The sequence below is a fragment of the Hibiscus syriacus genome, unplaced genomic scaffold (genome assembly GCF_006381635.1).
Source record: "Hibiscus syriacus cultivar Baekdansim isolate YM2019G1 unplaced genomic scaffold, ASM638163v2 tig00113726_pilon, whole genome shotgun sequence".
NCBI lineage: Eukaryota > Viridiplantae > Streptophyta > Magnoliopsida > Malvales > Malvaceae > Hibiscus > Hibiscus syriacus.
Window position 1 is genome coordinate 347,952 of NW_024063472.1, and position 15,562 is coordinate 363,513.

Here is a 15,562-nt window from a genome sequence, read left to right on the forward strand (position 1 = left end):
CGAGTGTCCATATTCGACATATTTTCTATACAAATCTGAGAATGTGATCCTCCAAAACAAGGGATGGATGCATTTTTTACAAATGTAAATGCCTTCTGCTTCACAATGTGTCAAAGATGATACAAGTTGATGGCGTACGTACAAAAGGATCATTTCCAGTTGATAATCACATTTCCTGGCATATCTACTATACTTAAGGTTACACAACTTACAGAAACACATTTTACGACTCGTCCGGCTTTGGTTCGAGTACTACAGGGATCTTCTCCTTGTGATCTCCACGCATCACCTCTACGGTAACCTAAGAATTAAGATTATGTCAAAGTTTGTACATCAAAAATTATTTAACATATATATATATATAGAGAGAAGTTGATATAAGTAGTATTCAATTCTATACCGTATCGCCAACTTTGCATTGATCAAGAATTCTGTACAAATCACTGCCATTAGTGACCTTCATCCCATTAACGGATGTTATTATGTCACCCAAAACAAGTCTACCATAAGCATCACGCTTTGTCGGCAGCAGACCCTGTAATATATTAAAAGGTTAGCCTTGCAATAGAAACAAAAGAAATCTTCAACATGTCATTGAAGCATAATGACCAAAGAGTTTAATACAGACATGAACGTTGTAGCAAATTTCAATAAAACATTAAAGTCTGTTGCAGAAACATAGTACGCATACCGCCTTGCCGGCTGGACCATTTGCAGGAGCATCCAAGACAAGTACACCACTTACACCCAACTGTTCGACAGATTGATCCGGTGCAAATTTAATGCCTAAAATAGGTCTCGTCACCTTCCCGAACTTCACCAACTGATCAACAATGCCAATGACCTAGAAATGTAGGAATTCCAAGCAAAGAAAAAAAAAAAAAATACTTGCATCTCAGCACACACACACATCAGATCAAATGAATACAAGGTCTGCAGTAATACTCACTGTGTCAACAGGAATCGAAAACCCAACACCAGAAGGAGAATATATAGCAGTATTTATCCCGATAAGATTTCCAGAACTGTCTAGGAGTGGCCCTCCACTATTACCAGGATTAATGGCAGCAGAACTGATTTCTCTACGAAGCCCACTATAGGCAATAGAAAAGATCCATTAGCAAAACCCTAATTCACATAAAAACCAGTATAAGTAGGAGGAAAATAAATCAGACATATCAATCACAATAGTTGGTCTTGGAACCTGATAACGCCTGTTGTAAGAGTATGATCAAGTCCAAACTGCAAAAACATAAAAAAAATTAGGATACACACCTGAAGAAGCTATCAAAGAGAGCTCCAATTAGCAGTAAAAGAACATGATCACTGAAGTCTTCACCAGGCACTTACAAACTGCATTACCAGCAAGGACAATTTTCAAGTAATAAATACATAGACCTGCCAGTCTTCAATATGTATGCAAATTGAAAAACAACTCTCTTTTCCATGACAGTCCTTTTAAACATCATAAGAAACATGTTCGGATTTCGGAGAAAGCAATCCATTTCATATGGTGTATCAGTAATAAAACATAAGATATATGATGCACAAATGGTAAAAAATAACCGTTCATTCCTAGGAAATAAGAAATATTATTTTCTAAAGATAAGTAGATAAATATGTTCATATCTAGCCTCACCACAGACAATTTCCAATGAAATGAAAAATGAAATATTGAAGGGTATAGATTATAACTCAGTGTAATATAATAAACATTTACTCACTGGGTTACCAATAGCATATACTTTCTGGCCCACAAGCAAATCTGCCGAAACACCAACAGGTATAGGCCTTAGTTTGTCTTTGGGTGCGTCGACACACAATACAGCAACATCCTTGTCTTGGTCGAATCCAACAATTTTTGCATCATACATTGTCTGGTCAGCAAGAGTAACCCTGCAAGTGATTAGCATTTAGAACCAACATAAAATTTTAAACATTCACAACAGTATAAAATCATTTTTATCAATTATATCCCCAGGACCCAAGGCCAGGCAATTTCTAAGGTTCGCTCAAAGTTTTCAGTATAACATTACTTTAGTGTAAAAAAATTCGATGTAAACAGCAACCTAAAGTGAGTGCAAAACCTCCAAAATCAATCAAGTATTCCATCCGAATGATAGACATAGAATGATCCCTTCCGTTGCTCAAACAAGATCAAAACAAAGATACCATCGTAACCGACTGAACGTGTCACAAGCCCCATTTTGCTCCTATGCCAAATAGGCTAAAATAAACCCCTCCGGATTAAAGAAATAAAATAAACGCATCCCGATTCCCGGGCAAAAAGTTTTAAAGCATCTTTATCTTGTGCATCCCCAGGGTAGGAGGCCAGGTACTTTCCAAGGTTAGCTCACATTTTCCACAGGAGACTACTTTAGAGGCTTAGAACCAATGTTAACAGCAACCTAAAGAAAGTCTTAAACCTCCAAAAGCAGTCACGACTCACGAATTTCATCCCAGTTACAGGACGCACCCTTCCTTTGTTTGATCAAGAAAAACCAGCGACATCATCAAGATCATGTCTTCAAGCAAAGATAATGTTAATCCAACCATATACATACAAATCCAAATTTCAGCATCTCGCATCACCCTTCTCTTAGAGGTGGCATTGTTTGAGATTCAAATTTCAGCATCCGCATACCCTTCCTATATTATACAGGGTAGGATCCATTTACACAATGTAAAATTTTTAAGTTTTAACCGACTGAACGTGTCACAAGCCCCATTTTGCTCCTATGCCAAATAGGCTAAAATAAACCCCTCCGGATTAAAGAAATAAAATAAACGCATCCCGATTCCCGGGCAAAAAGTTTTAAAGCATCTTTATCTTGTGCATCCCCAGGGTAGGAGGCCAGGTACTTTCCAAGGTTAGCTCACATTTTCCACAGGAGACTACTTTAGAGGCTTAGAACCAATGTTAACAGCAACCTAAAGAAAGTCTTAAACCTCCAAAAGCAGTCACGACTCACGAATTTCATCCCAGTTACAGGACGCACCCTTCCTTTGTTTGATCAAGAAAAACCAGCGACATCATCAAGATCATGTCACAGACCCAATTCTCATGCCTAAATCACCCCCTCTCCCAACAAAAAGATGATTCCAATCCTTTCATATTTGTCCTTCAAGATAAAATGTTTAGGAATCAAATAGATTACAAAAGTCCATGCTTTTCCTATCCATCCCCAGAACTTCAAGCAAAGATAATGTCTAATTCCAACCATATACATACAAATCCGAACCCGGAGCTCAGCTCAGTTGGCTCAAGCAACCATCTCTTAGAGGTGGCATTGTTTGAGATTCAAATTTCAGCATCCGCATACCCTTCCTATATTATACAGGGTAGGATCCATTTACACAATGTAAAATTTTTAAGTTTTACACATTTTTAGGATAGTTATAGGAAAAAAATAAGAAGATAATTTCAGTTGTCTATTTTCAATTATTTAAAATTGTGTAACTGTATACTAACCCTATTATATATATATACTCATAGATACATTCACTACCATTCTACAATTATTCAATCTCAATCATTTACATTTACAGCAAACGCAGAAAACAGGAAACAATAAATTAAATCTTTTTTTATAAAGAAAAACGAACTTGAGATCAGAAGCTCCACGAATAACATGATAATTGGTGACAACATGACCATCTTTATCCCAAACGAAACCCGACCCGGATCCTTGTGGGACCTCCAGCACATCCAATGTAAAAGCATCCTGCCTAAAAAAACCAATTACCCAAGAAAACCCTTAAAAACAGAAGAAAAAAATTGGAAACTATCCAAAGAAGAAAGGGGAAATTTTGAGTGAACCTTACTGCGAGATTGGTGATGTAAACAACAGATGGAGTGTTCTCTTGAAATAGACGAACCGTAGCCAACTCATCGGTCTGTAACTTCCTGGGAGTGGTTACCACAAAGGCAGAGGCGGATCCCACATCGGTTACAAACAAGGAGAAAGATAGAGCAAGGGAGGCGCAGAGAAGAAACAAGGAATCGAAAGCTGAAGGAACAAGAGAATCATTGTCAGACTTAATGGCGGCATTGTTTTTGGTTTGATTCAAAACAAGACTGCGGAGGGGAGAGAGAGAGAGAGTTTGTTTGTTGGGAAGAGAAAAGAGGGTTTCGAGGTGGAAATGGGCTTTTGAGTTCTGTTTGGGAAGCGCGAAAATGCGGAAGGAAGAGATGAGGACTGAATGAAGAGTGTGGAAAGGAGTGAACAAGCTGCCATTTCTTTTTGCTGGTTTGGACAACTCCAAGGAATTATATCAGTATTTTGACTTTCTTCTTCTTCTTTAATTATCTTGGGTAAAATACTCAAACGATCACTTGATTATAAGATTGATATTGATATAAATGTCATACTTTTAATTTTGTTAATATGATCACATAATAATTTAAGTGGCAATGTAACCACTTATTGTAAAAGCAAATAACATAGTTGATGTGGCTTTTATTGGTTAACTGGGAGATAGAGATATACATCAGATACATAGTTTGTTTTAAGACTACATTAAATCACTTTAATAATTATATGATTATATTACAAAAATTAAAAGTATGATGATCATATCTACACCGACTTCACAATTGAGTAGTCATTTGAATCTATTACCCATTATCTTTTTCTTTGTTGAAAATTTTCCTCGCCCAACCATTATTATATATTTTTCGTAAATATGTGTAGTATTATAAATAAAAAAATAAAAATGATTTTAAAAATTATATATTTTAAAAATTAAAATTTAAATAATTTAAAATTTTATCTAAATAATTTAAAAATTCATTTTTGATATTTTCATTTTATACTAGTTTTTTTTTTTTAAGAATTTTAGAATTTCATTTATAAAAATATCAATTAAAAACTCTACAAATATAAAAATTTTATTATGTTTGGTTAAAAAGATAAAATGTGTGTTACGAGTCAAAGAAACATATTTACAATGATGATACATTTGTATAAATTTTATCTTTGATCCCTAAATGGGTAAACCTGGTAAATTTGATTCATATTCGATTATTAAATTGATTTATTCGAATTGAAACCTAAAATAGACCAAACATGATAACTCAAATTTGAACTGAAACCCAAAAAACCGAATTGAATTGAAAGTGACCCGAATTTTAGTCAAACTGAAAGTAACCCGAATGGAAAATAACCCAAACCGAAAGAAATCAAACTGAAAATAACTGAATTTAATTTATTCAAACTCGATATGAACCGAACATTGACATGATTTTAACCCGATAATCGAGTTAAAATGTATAAAATACTAAAATAACTTATTAAATTGGTTTTCATTTTATTTAAATCAAATTATGAATCATTAATGAGTTAATTGTATCATATGTCCCCAATCTATCACCCTTATTTCAAACTAGTCCATAAACTTTTAAATATTTCAATTTCATCCTTAAACTATGACTTATTCTAAATTAGTCATCAAATTTTTGAACATGTCATTTGCATTCCCAAGCTACGATCTTCTTTCTAAATTGGTCCCCAAACTTTTTCAATATTTCAATTTTATCCTAAGTTATTCATATATACTAACCAAATCACTTGTTAATAAAATCATTAGACAAGTTTACTATTACATGTTTCAAAAAAATAAAATTTAGATTAAATCATGGGTGAAATGGATTATTAGATTTTACTTTAGAACTACTAAAATAACTTTCCAAAACTCCCTACAAGGAATTTCATCTTTTGTATATGAAAAATATAGTTATTTAAATTTAATAAAAAGTACCTTATTTTTATACTACACAAATAACTTACTTTTACAATATAAACATATCTATTTTTTATAATTTAAAATTAAAATATTATCTCTGATATAATAATATAATATCATTTATAAATATATTTAAAATGATATTTATTAAAACATAAATAATATATTATTATTACTTTTAAGTTTAATAAAAATATTATATTTATAATTAAAAATTAAGTATCTAATTTAAAATTTTAATAGAAAATAAAATTTTATAATTAAAAATTTTATTTTTTAATCAAATAGTTCGTACCATAAACATTTCAGTCCGGATCAACAAAAAAATCACAAACTCTAACATATCTTATAGGTCGACTTTGAATTAAATTATAATCCATAAATAATAAATTAATTTGAATGAAATTGAACACAATTAATAAGATTTAAAAAAGACACATATTTTATAAAAATATATCAATAATTCTAAATATACTTGATTTGACTTATATGCAACTAAAGTTGAATTGACCTAAAGATCCAAAGTTGACCCAACCAAAAAATGACTATTTGGATATTGATCAGATCCGAAAATAACTGATCGAATATTGATTCGACCCGAAAATCAACCGATCTAATTTGACCCGACCCGAAATCAACCAATCTGATATTAGCATGACCCGATACTCATACTAGCCAGACTTACTGTAGACCCGACCCTGAACCAAATTAAATCTAAATCGAAATAACCGGACTGAATGACTCATTTTCCACCTCTATAAATGAGTGTATATTTGGAAAATTATATTTAAACACTTTTGAAAGACCTGTATTAAACAATGTTGAATTTGAGAATATTATAGCAATAATTTATTAATTTTGAGTTTCAAAAGATTTTTTCTTTTTGAATTGTTTTCTTAAAAATTTGACTAGACGACAGTCAAATACAATTTTTAATATGAAAATCTTAATTACTTCATAAGAAAACTATCATGTTTAATTCTCGTACTACTTTAGTCTTAAAAAAATAGGATAAACTATGTATTTAGTATCTAAACTATTGATTTTGATTTATTTTAGTACTTAAATTTTCAATTTTTTCAAAAACTATACCGAATATTTAGTTTTTATTTTATTTTAGTAAATCATCGTTAAAAATTTAATGGAACTTTTGCACATGACATTGTTTTATGGGTAAATTACATCATTCATCACTTAATTATCTCTCACTCCTATTTTATTCATTAGAGTTTAAAATTTTTCAATTTAACTACTCAACTTTCAAATTGCTTATGTTTTAATCACTCTAATTTATTTTATTAGTAATATTTTGTGACATGATATTTTTATTTAAAATAAAAAGTTAAATTTAAAAGTTATAGTGATTAAATTAGGAGTAATTTGAAAGTTAAGTAATTAAATAAAAAAAATTAAACTTCAATGACCAATATAGGACTTAGAAGAAAGTTGAGTAATGAATGATGTAATTTACCCATAAAATGTTAAGTATGATTTTAAAAGAAATTGAAGTTCAAATATTTAAATGGACCAAAACTTAAAATTTAGATATTAAACGCGTAATTTACCCTAAAAATATTATGACATTTTGTATAAGAATCAGTCAAAAGTTGCTCCAAACACCTGCAGGTTGGAGGAAGGGATATTGTAAAGAACTTTTTTTACTTTTTTGAAAATAAAGAAGTAAATGAAAAATATCGTTTTAGTTTTTGCTTGTGATTTTCAAGTTTTGATTTTGTTGTTTTTAACTGCGATGTTATTAAAGGTGACGAGTAATCAACGTGTAACCTCCTAGACCCGGCCTATGCGTTTCGACTAAGTCTAGAGGATCACATTATGATTATTAAAGACATTTTCCGAAATCGTTATTCCATCAATATAAAATCACATTATAAATAACATGAAATTATAAACAAATTATACTATCAAAATCCGACTCGTAAATATAGTACCAATAAATAATAATTTAATTTAAAACATGTCTTCAAATTCAAAATCACAATAAACCGAGCAGTAATAGCAAAAGAGTCATCATTATAAAAATCCGATATTTAAAATAAGGTCTATGTCACCAAAATAAAGTCAACTTGCAAGATAAAAACATTACAATCTGATTTACTTCAAGAGATATGTTGATCCTCCAAGTGCTCGAACCGAGGTATCTAACCAACAGTATCTGAAAGGGGGAAAACATTTTCAAAAGGTGAGCTAGGCTCAGTGTGTCCCAACATTTCCATAAAATGTCAATAGGTACAAATTATAGTCCAGTAATCTCACAAATTCGTAAAAGAGTTTAACTTTTGAAAATCATAGTTTAAACCCTTTTCTGGTACACCATCAGTAGTTCCCAAAATTATTTTCCATATAGCTTACTTTATGCACATAGCAAAAAGAAAGTTGACTTAAGGATAGGCTCTGAAGCTTGTATCCTTAAGCCCAAGTCAATAAGTCCATATAGCTTACCCTAAGCACACAACAAAGGAAAGCCGACCTAATGAAACATCTTGGGGCCCTCAAGAGTCACATTAGGCCCATTTAGCTTGATCAGAGCTATTCCATCGTAATTCAATTCCAAAATTCAATTGCACCGTGACATAAATTCCATAAATCCAAAAACATGGTAATCATATACCATTTCAAAACAAAAATTAGATAGCAGCCATATTCCATAAATTGTCACATTAAATTGGTGCATCCATAAAACAATAACCAATGAATTCGGTGTACCACATATTAAAACCAATAAAACAGTTCAGTAATAAGTAGAGAACACACCTCGACAATAGGTTCAAATAGCAAATCTACTGATTGCTGGTTTCACCGCGCTCTGCTACAGTTTTCGAACGCGTGAATAATGGTACACGTGGTTTAACTGATCTAGAAGAGCTGGGTCGAGTTGTCGAACGATCCGGAGAGTCTCTTGTACCTTCAAACAATAATAATCTATCAGTCCCAAATCCTATTTAATTGTTCAAAACTAGACTTCTGAAGTATATAAGCATTTTTCGGGTTTGACTATCAATTTGGGGTATTTCGAGTCTGAATTTGGCCAAACGGATTGCGGAATCGGAATCAGGACGTCAAAAAACATAAAGTATGACTTTTCGAAAATTCAGATTCTTGGTCAAAGTCAAAGTCAACTACTTTGACCATCGATTTGGAGGCCTTCGGGTTCGAATTTGATGAAACGGATAGCGGAAACGGATTTGGCACGTCGAAAACTATCAGGATAGGTATACTCGGAAAAGATTAACGGTCGTTTAATGCTCGGTCAAAGCCATTTTAAGTTTTGGTCAAAGAAAGTCAACGGTCAACGGTCAACGGTCGGGTCGGGTCGTCGGGTCAACGGTCGGGTCGGGTCGGTCAACGGTCGGGTCGGGTCAGCCGGGTCAGACCGGTCAAATCGGTTCAGACCGGTCAAACCGGTTCGAACCGGTCGAAACCGGTCAGAACCGGTTGAAAACCGGTTTCCAGCAGCCACTCGCCCTGCGGCGGCGCGTGTGGCGCGTGAGGCGTCCTCCGGGGCCCTAAAAATCCCGGAAAAATTTCTAAAAATTATTTTGAGCGATTTCAAGATACTTACAACGATCGGTTCAAATTTTTGAACGGCGGAGAGCTCGATTTCAAATCGGTCGAATCTTTGACTGCACCACCTCCTCATGCGCCGCCGTCTACAGCGGACAAGGTTGACACCAGTGAACTCGAAACGACACAAGGAACACGATGGTGCAGGAGGTGTCGTAAACTGAGCAACGATCGGCGGTGAATTTGAGATTTTCTCGGCGATAGAGCTAAAAAAAACATCGATGCTTTGACTTGAAATTCCCGACGTTTAGCAGCGTTTCGCTTCAATTAATTTAAGGGGATTGTTCCTGACTCGATAACGAACACGATGGTGGTTTCAATTTGACGATCGGATGTCGAACGGCGTCGGAATCGAACTTGAAAGTCGAGGTGCGGGAGGAGTGAAAGTTTAAGAAAAGCTTTTGTGTTTTCTGATTGAAATCAGAAAACACGTTAGTTATAACCAAACCTGCCGACCCTTTTAGGGGAAATTCAGGGCTTGGTCCCTGAATTTCCTTTACTTTGAAAATGGCATACAAGTTTTTCATAAATTATACTTTAGTCACTTAATTTCACCAATTTTCACAATTTACCTCCAATTTCAATTAATATTATTTTGTAAATAGTCGGGTTGTTACAATTCTCCCCCTCTACAAGAAATTTCATCCTCGAAATTTACCTTATGAGAATAGTTGAGGAAACTGAGCCTCCATTGACTCAAATGTCTCCCAAGTAGCTTCTGAGGGGCCTCGATTACTCCACTGAACTTTGACCATTGGAATTCGCCTATTCCGAAGAACTCGTTCATCTTTCTCTAAGATCTGAATGGGCTCCTCTTCATATGACAAATCAGGTCTCAGCTCTACTTCTTCAACCTGAATAATGTGACCTGGATCTGGACGGTATCTCCTCAACATTGATACATGAAAGACATCATGAATACGACTTAGCTCAGAACGCAACTCAAGCTGATATGCAACAGGTCCTACCCTCTTCAAGATACGAAATGGTCCAATAAATCTTGGACTCAATTTACCCTTACGCCCGAATCTCAATACTTTCTTCCAGGGTGAAACTTTCAAAAAGACTTGATCTCCCACTTCAAACTGTATATCCTTCATTCTTTGATCTGCATAAGATTTCTGCCTATCAAATGCCTCTTTCAGACGGTCACGGATTAATCTGATTGTGTCCTCCGTCTCTCGCACTAACTCAAGTCCCAACGTTTTCCTATCACGCAACTCAATCCAACAGATCGGAGTGCGACATTTACGCCCATAGAGTGCTTCATAGGGTGCCATACGAATGCTGGTCTGATAACTGTTATTGTAAGCAAATTCAGCCAACGGCAAAAAGTTCTCCCAACTACCATGAAAATCGATTACGCAACCCCGCAACATATCCTCCAGAATCTGAATTACTCTCTCAGATTGACCATCAATTTGTGGATGAAAGGATGTACTATAATCCAATCTTGTTCCCAAAGCCGTATGTAACGCCTTCCAAAATCTCGAAGTAAATCTCGGATCTCGATCAGAAATAATAGACAATGGAACACCATGCAATCTGACAATCTCTGAAATATATAATCTTGCCAACTTATCCAAAGTATAATTTACTCGCACAGGAATGAAGTGAGCTGACTTTGTAAGTCTGTCAACAATCACCCAAACTGAATCTTTTTTCGAAGGAGTCATACGCAAGCCAGTAACAAAATCTATAGTAATACGCTCCCATTTCCATTAAGGAATCTTGATAGGCTGTAACAAACCTGATGGATGTTGATGTTCTGCCTTAACTTGCTGACAAGTTAAACACCTAGCCACAAAGTCAGATATGTCTTTCTTCATACCAATCCAATAATACCTCTCTCTCAAATTCTGGTACATCTTATCTCCTCCGGGGTGCATAGCATATGGACTACTATGAGCCTCAGTAAGGATAGTCTGCCTCAACTCAGCATCATCAGGCACACAATATCTACCTTTAAAGCATAAAACTTCATCTTGATCAATTGCGTAATCTGAGTTTATCCCCTGCTCTACTTGCTCAAAGATGGAAAGCAAGGAGCTATCAAGGGGCTGCTTAGCTTTGATCTCATCAACCAAGGTCGACTTAACTTGCAATTCTGCTAACAAAGTGCCATCGTCATATAAATTCATCTTGGCCATTAAAGACCTCAACTCCGATACCGTCTTTCGACTCAAAGCATCTGCTACAATGTTAGCTTTACCAGGGTGGTAATCAATCACGCAATCATAATCCTTTAGAAGCTCTAACCAGCGACGCTGTCTCAAATTAAGTTCCTTCTGGGTCAGAAGATACTTTAAGCTCTTATGATCCGTGAAAATGTAACACTTCTCTCCATAAAGATAGTGTCTCCAAATCTTCAAGGTAAAAATTACTGCTGCCAACTCTTAATCGTGAGTAGGATAGTTACTCTCATGCGGCCGCAGCTGACGGGATGCATAAGCCACCACCTTACTTTCCTGCATTAAAACACAACCAAGTCCTGAATGTGAAGCATCACTATACACTGTAAAATCCTTCCCGGACTCTGGTTGAATCAACACCGGTGCTTGAGTCAAAACCGCCTTTAATTTCTCAAAGCTCTCCTGTTGTGCCTCACCCCAGTCAAACGGCACATTCTTCCTTAACAACTTTGTCAAAGGAGAAGCAATGATCGAGAAGCCCTCAACAAAACGTCGATAATAACCAGCCAAGCCCAAGAAACTGCAGATTTCAGATATGTTCTTAGGTCGTTTCCAATTCATAATAGCCTCTATCTTGCTGGGATCAACCTAAACACCTCGCGCAGAAATAATATGCCCCAAAAATGACACTTCTTGAAGCCAAAACTCACACTTGCTTAGTTTGGCATATAGACGATGCTCTCTCAAAGTCTGCAGAACGATCTTCAAATGCTCGTCATGCTCTGCCTCAGTACGAGAATAGATCAGAATATCGTCAATGAAGACCACCACAAATTGATCCAAATATGGTCGGAACACCCGATTCATCAAATCCATGATAGCTGCAGGAGCGTTCGTTAAACCAAAAGGCGTCACTAAAAATTCATAATGACCATATCTAGTGCGAATGGCCATTTTTGCAACATCAGATCCTTTAACTTTCAATTGATAATACCCCGAACGAAGATCAATCTTAGAGAATACAGTAGCTCCTCGCAATTGATCAAATAAGTCATCAATCTTGGGTAATGGGTATTTATTCTTGACCGTCATCTTGTTCAATTTCCGATAGTCAATCATAATCTTAGTGACCCATCCTTCTTTTTCACGAATAGAACTGGAGCTCCCCATGGTGAAGTACTATGTCGGATAAATCCTCTATCGAATAATTCTTGCAATTGGACTTTCAACTCCTTAAGTTCCTTTGGAGCCATACGATAAGATGCCATAGAAATAGGTGAAGATCCCGGATAAGTCTCAATCTCGAACTCTACCTCTCTATCAGGAGGTAACCCAGGCAACTCCTCCGGAGAAACATCAGGAAACTCGCTAACTGTACGAATCTCCTCGATCGTGGACAATGCACCTTTGGTGTTCAAAATACAAGCAATGAAGGTCTCATATCCCTTCTGGATCATACGATCAATTTCCATCGCTGAAACTATATTGGAGAGATAACCACGCCGTTCACCAATTAACACAACAGTCCGACCATCTGAAGTCTTCAGAGTAGCCCGCTTGTATTCGCAATCCAGCTTTACCTTGTGTTTATTCAACCAATCCATTCCAAGAATTAGATCGAACTCCCCTAAAGGAAGTTCCATAAGATCAGCGAGAAAAATTTCTCCCTGAACCTCGAGAGGACAACGCCGAAATACTTTATTCACTAATACCGCTTGTCCTACTGGACTTGTAACTGTAACAGTATTTTCAGTGTTCTCGATCGGAATCTGAAGGTTTCGAGATACTGAGCTCGATACATAGGAGTGAGTGGAGCCATTGTCCAATAATGCAAAGTATGGGGTAGAATAAATAGTAAATGTACCTGCAATAACCTCAGGCTCATCTCTGTCATCACGACGTCTAGTTGCATAAACCAAAGCTGGCTGTCTAGCCTCAGAAGCTGTTGGCCCTCTATTTTGCTGAGGTCAGGCTCTACTGTCTGTCCTGGACGCTGATCCTCGAGTCTTTCCTTGACTATTATCTCTAATTGGGGTCTGTACTGTAGTCTAACGCACAGGAGTTTGGGTAGTGGTCTGCTCAAACGAAACTAGCTGAGGACAATCCCTCCGATAATGACCACTAGATCCACACTGATAGCAAAGACCCATCTTCTTACGACACTCTCCTGAGTGCTGTTTACCACAATACTCACAAAGGGGCCCATTATAATACGACGAGTAACCGCCTCGACTGCCAACTAACGGTGAGGATGTTGCAGGCCTGAAACGTGTATTGCTTTTCTGAGGGGCTGAAGTACGTGTCCTCTTCCCGGACTGTGCTGATGACTCCATCGGGCCTGAAAAGTTTTTAGATCGTTCCTGATCAACACGCTCTCTACCAGAAGCTAAAACCTCCACCTCTTCAGCATCTTTGGCTCTGCCCACCAGCACATCAAATATTTCATCCTGATGGGTTACAACTTGCCTACGCAGCTCGTATCTGAGTCCAAGGGCAAATTTACGACATCGATCTCTCTCAGTAGGTACCATACTGAATCCATACTTCAGCAACTTCAAGAACTCGATCTCATACTCAGAAACAGTCATGTCTCCCTGAACCAAGTCTTGAAACTGTTGTCGTCTCTGAGCTAAGTAGCGCTCTCCCAGAAAATGACTCCGAAAGCGATCCTTAAAGAAATTCTTGGTCAAACGATCGGTAGGAACACTACTGATCACTGACTCCCACCAAGTGTAGGCATTACCATCTAACATTGCTACAGCACCCAGATATCTCTTAGTTGAGTCCAAACCTAACTGATCCATGCGTATCTCTGTATCCTGGAGCCAATCCTCAGCTTCAGTAGGAGCTCCACCAATCTGTTCCCCAAAAGTTCTAACTCCATTGGCAATCAACGTCTGTGAAATAGGAACCTCAGATACAACACCAGTAGCTCTAACTGCTCCCTGTATTAACTGCAGAAACTGTCTACTAAAATTCTCATCCAATGCAACTCCAGTAGACTCTGACTCAATATCGGTCGCTCCTATGATCGGTGTAGTCATGCCAATACCATCGATAGGTGGCATATTCGTTGGGGTCGTAGGAGCAGGATCACCTATCGGAGGTGGGGGATCTACTCGTATCTCATCAATCGGATCTGCAAATCTAGCCACTCGACCTCGTCCACGACTAGTTCGACGACCACGTCTAGCACTCATTTTGGTATATCTCGAGATTACTACATAAGATAAACTTAAGGTTAGATAAGCACTTGGAGTCTCGAACATAGTTAAAATCTTAATAACTTTGTGACATGGCCTTAGAAACTCGTTTTGTAAAATATTTCAAAACTGTATTTTCAATGTGGACTCATACACAGTCCGAGGGTTAAAAACCAAAAGCTCTGATACCAATAAATGTAACCCCCTAGACCTGGCCTATGCGTTTCGACTAAGTCTAGAGGATCACATTATGATTATTAAAGACATTTTCCGAAATCGTTATTCCATCAATATAAAATCACATTATAAATAACATGAAATTATAAACAAATTATACTATCAAAATCCAACTCGTAAATATAGTACCAATAAATAATAATTTAATTTAAAACATGTCTTCAAATTCAAAATCACAATAAACCGAGCAGTAATAGCAAAAGAGTCATCATTATAAAAATCCGATATTTAAAATAAGGTCCATGTCACCAAAAATAAAGTCAACTTGCAAGATAAAAACATTACAATCTGATTTACTTCAAGAGATATGTTGATCCTCCAAGTGCTCGAACCGAGGTATCTAACCAACAGTATCTGAAAGGGGGAAAACATTTTCAAAAGGTGAGTTAGGCTCAGTGTGTCCCAACATTTCCATAAAATGTCAATAGGTACAAATCATAGTCCAGTAATCTCACAAATTTGTAAAAGAGTTTAACTTTTGAAAATCATAGTTTAAACCCTTTTCTGGTACACCATCAGTAGTTCCCAAAATTATTTTCCATATAGCTTACTTTATGCACATAGCAAAAAGAAAGCCGACTTAAGGATAGGCTCTGAAGCTTGTATCATTAAGCCCAAGTCAATAAGTCCATATAGCTTACCCTAAGCACACAACAAAGGAAA

At 36.2% G+C, this 15,562-nt stretch overlaps 1 pseudogene; it reads right to left on the reverse strand.

Annotated features, from left to right (window-relative positions):
- Nucleotides 1-60: 60 nt before the first annotated feature.
- Nucleotides 61-4,264, reverse strand: LOC120187886 (annotated as a pseudogene).
- Nucleotides 4,265-15,562: the final 11,298 nt, after the last annotated feature.